This window comes from Brienomyrus brachyistius, unplaced genomic scaffold (assembly GCF_023856365.1).
Source record: "Brienomyrus brachyistius isolate T26 unplaced genomic scaffold, BBRACH_0.4 scaffold312, whole genome shotgun sequence".
Lineage (NCBI taxonomy): Eukaryota > Metazoa > Chordata > Actinopteri > Osteoglossiformes > Mormyridae > Brienomyrus > Brienomyrus brachyistius.
In genome coordinates this window covers 4,947-9,892 of record NW_026042587.1, presented here as the reverse complement: position 1 = coordinate 9,892, position 4,946 = coordinate 4,947, and positions in this window count along the sequence as shown.

The following is a 4,946-nucleotide window of genomic DNA, read 5'->3' as shown; positions in this document are numbered from 1 at the left end:
GCCCTAGGATGTGTGGTGGTTAGAGATGTGGACTGATGAGAATTTTGCTTTTCTAAAGTTCTGTTGTGAAAACTGTACATTCCGTTCCATGTACAGTAGTGATATGTAGCAATCATGTGCTCCAGTCAAATGTCCAGCTGCATGAATAATAATGGTGGCTTGTTTGGATAAAATAACTTAGGCTGAATACTTGAAAGCGTGACCTGGGTGAGGTAGAGAGGAAACAGGGTCTTACAAGAAGCAGATATTGTTCTGTCTGTGTGGTTTTTACTCTTTGCAAAGTGAGTCCAGCACAGTGCAGTCAGTGGGTCAGTCTTCCTGAGCTGCATCTAACCAGTGGAAACATCTGCAGCACTGCAGAGAAGCACTCAGCAGACAAACAAACCCAAACAGCTTACAGCTGTATGTCACTTTTGGACAGAGGTGGACAAAGTACACAACTTCACTACTTGAGTTAAGTATAGATACTCCTCGTCAAATAATACTCAAAGTTTTTCAGTTAATTTTTTACTTCAGTTAAAGTACTGGAGTATTTGCATCTAAAAATACTTAAGTATTCAAAAGTACATTATGTTTTAAATGCAAGACATTTTTCAGAACCTAATGACTCCTGAACACCCCACTGAATACACTGACTGGCTTGTACATCTTGTAGAAATAAAAAGCTTGTGGAATATGATACAATGACTATAGAAACACAACTGACATAACAAAAGTACAGCCATTGTCATTTTCATCTTATTTAACACCCCCCCACCCCACTCACACAAAAGAGCATGGTAGTGTTCTTACAGAGCCGTAGCAGTGTGTGTGTGTGCATGTGGTGCATGTGTGTTTGTGTGTGTGTGTGTCTATGTGTGTGTGTGTTTGTGTGTCTGTGTATGTTTGTGTGTGTGTCTATGTGTGTGTATGTTTGTGAGCCAAGTAACAAGACAGGGAGCAAGAAACAAAACTCCTCTTTCTTAATTATCCACATCGTTATTAACGACACAGGTATATATACAGGTACATATACAGGTACATGTATATACTCAAAAATACATCCAGAACACACAATTAAATGAAAAACGTAATTTAAGAACACTTGAAATTTTCATTCAGTTTCTTTCATCTGTTTAATATAATCGATCAGTCCCTGTGCGTTTGCCCCAAACCATTCAGCATGGTACACAAGGGAGACAAGTAAGCATGTGTGACATCAAAGAACTGATTGCAGCAACTCAGCCTTTCCACAACATTAAAGCCGCTTATTCCCCCCCATGCCATGAAGAAATAATCTCTGTGGCTCCCCTCTCCCCCTCCCTCAGCCCCCAGTCTGGCTTGAACATTTGCACTTCCAGTAAAAATGCGCCCCAAACACACTGACACCAAACTCAGCACCGGTGCTCCGTAAAATCCCGTGATTCAGTCTCAGAAGCACTGGCTCCCCTGCCCTCCTCTGAACATTATTAAAGCTACACCCTGAACACTCTGTGTGACTGACATGAATGAGAAGCATCTTTATTCATAATCTCTGTAGCGGAGGTCAGAATACAGAGTGTCATTATTCCCGTCTTTCTTCTGTCTCCTGGGTTTTGGCTTCTTAAGGTTCAGGGCAGCGTAATTCAGTGTGTCCTCGTCATGGCACTGTGGAGACAAAGATGGCAGAATTGGATGGATCAAATCGGTTTGCTATTACCTATTTTCACAAATAGCACTTAAAATGCTGATCCCAGGATGGAAATCAGTCTGAGGTTCATTTGTTTTACTGACGATTTGTAATTTGAAATATTTATTACATACTTGCTTGCGTGACCATTCCACTTTTGATATATCACTGTTCTTTTCATCTGTTTAAAATATATAACACATCAATATATTATTTAATTTCGCACGGTATCATACCGTGGTCAGATAACATTCCGAATTTTCAAGCAATCAACATCCTTTTTGTCTCAAAAATGAAAGTAAAAATGACTTCTGTCAATTTAAGTGTGCATGTTTGGATACGTGTCATTTGTTCTCATATATCATATATAATAAAATTGCTATAAAGGAGATCTTGGTAATAAAAGTTATTGATATGCAACTTATTGCAACATGTATATTTCAATAGATTTTGCAAAATATGAAAGATATAATACAAAAATGTAAATCTTACAGTACAAAAAGGTTTATATAAATAAGGTGAGATTTAATAATGGATTTTAAAACTGTATTACCTGCAAGAGTGGTTTTAATATGAAAATGTTATCTATCATAAAACAATTTTATATTTCTATAATTTGTTAAAATCTACATTTTGTCCTTCTGAGTGCATAAAGCCGGGGCAGCGTAACCTGCACAGTGTGTACAGGTCAGTTTACATCTTATACAAATGAGAGCAACGTTCAGAATAATGCTGCAAGATAAAACTATCAGCAAGCCAGAGTGAAGAGGATCCAGCAGCTTCTGAAAGCCTGTAACAAAGAGATAGATTTCAGCATAATGATATAGAGACACATTTCCCATTTGCTTACATTACATTAGTTAAAGATCAAATCGATAACACATTACAGCAGTTGTTTTGTAAATAGTCCATTTTTAACATGAACTTCTAGTATTTTGCATTTTAACAATTTATATTAATATTTGAAATAATTATTAAATTAGGCTCCGGACCCCCCGCGACCCAATAGGATAAGCGGTTTGGAAAATGGATGGATGGATGGATATTAATATTTGAAATAATTATTAAATTAGGCTCCGGACCCCCCGCGACCCAATAGGATAAGCGGTTTGGAAAATGGATGGATGGATGGATAATTATTAAATTAACATCTGTGTAATTTAATTTAAGCACTTAAATTAGAAAATTCATTACATTAAAAAAAGAAATAAATGTCTTAATAGCAGAATAAGCTAAATAAAACTTTGAAGCAGATATACTCTCCACACTGGGTGCTACCATCTATATCCAGCTGTGTGCCGTTCCCAAACAGCATCTCCCCACACTGGGTGTTACCATCTATATCCAGCTATGTGCCGTTCCCAAACAGCATCTCCCCACACATGGCCACAGCGCAGTAGTAAGTCCCAGCATCGGAGAGGCTGAGGTTCCCCTTGGGGAGGCTGTAGACGCAGCTCCGTGTAGGAGATCCAGCCTCAGGGCTCTTCTCACACTCATCACTGCTGTTTCCATGGCTGGTAAATGACTCCAGGAAGGGATTCTCCTGATCCATGTCTGAACCAGTAAACACTGTGTTCTCCTGCACAGCTCCCAGTCTCTATCGTACACTGCAGGCTCACAGAGTCTCCTGGCTGCAATGTGTCAGACACAGGCTGCTGTACCACAGTCCTGCTGTTGGAGTCTTTACCTGAAAAGCAAAATAGTCATGATGACAGCCCTTTGAGAATAACAATGGAAAATACAGATCCTCAAAAATTGTTCTTACAGATTTTTGGGAACTGAATCGATGTTCTTCTAGCCATCCAAGAAATCAGTAACTTCTTGGAGAACAGCTGACATTCTTCTCTCTTTTTATTGTATTACTGCTTATTAGTATATATCAGGTAACACTATACATTAACTGCACCTACATAATACCTAAATAAAAATTATATGATAATAACAAACATTATAATCATATAATGTCTTGTATTAATGTATGAAGGTAGATGAATATAATTAATTTCAATTCAAAGAAATGAAGTGTGTAAAGTGTACTTTATATTTTCATGATTTTCCGTGACTTTACATTTGGTTTATGTTGCCCCTTTTCCACAGGAAGGTATTTATTGTTTTTGCATATTTAGCTCTTGATGTGTTTTGGTATTTTTGAGCATTTTGCTGTAGTACCTGCATAATTTAATTCAAGAGCCGAAGAGCTGTTTGCCCATTACTAGTTTGTCTATCTTTTAACATTAAAGAAAAAGTATACATAGTAAAAGGAATTACTTGGTTTCGTAGTTCCTCCTATTTATTTTCTTATGCACACAAAAGTAAGTTTTTCCGTTCAACCATAGCACTACAGCGAAAAGCAAAACGTCATGGCAAATACAATTATGCTTTATTCCAATACACATTGCTAATTTTTCATTATTATTACATTTATTCAGCATAATATCTTCAAAGGTTTCATGATTTAATTTGCAATCTTCTGGCCTGAAATCTTTTCCTGCTACACTGAAGACTCTCTCAGCGTGTGCAGAGAAAGCTGCAGCCAAAGGGTTGGCATCCTCTGATAAACATGGTTGGTTCAGGTATCGGTGACATTATGTGAACCTTTCATGGCAGGAATAGGGACTAGTTTGACTTTTGATGCAGGAAAAGTGTTTGGGACTGTTAGGTTGAAGAAACAGTTGTTAATCATTTCTGTATGATCAGCAATGAGTGTAAATATATATGTATACGTTATTTCTTATCTTCTAGCCACATACTCTTAGCTATTGTACTCTAAGTAGGTGGTTAACAGCTGCCTACTTAGATAAGAATCTCACTTCCCTCTCTTGCGCCCCCCATTGACTATAAATAAAGAAGACAAGGGGAACCACCCTTTGTAACACATTCTGCTGTAGTTTGCATTGCAGAGAGTGTGGGTACCCTTGCAAGGTAAAACTGTAACCTGTGTGTGTCTCATAAATGTGGAGTTGGGGTGGAAACGCCGGGCGCTTTCCCCAACATAGAATTTGGTCCTTCGAGCCGGATCCGAGGAACCCCGAAGACGTCTCCAGTACGCCGAGAGAAGCGACACCGAAGTCTGTCGACAGCCACTCGAAGTCGGGGTGCAAGAAAGACCTGTGATGTGAATTCGTCATCAGGCCGGTGGTTAGAACTGCGCTCGACGTCTGGTGATGTCTGAAGGACCTCGGTGACGGATCAGAGAGCACACTATACAGGTGAGAGATATGGCACCTAAGTGAGTAGGTGGCCAAGTGAGAGATACGGCACCTAAATAAGTAGGTGGCCAAGACATGCATGTGGTTGA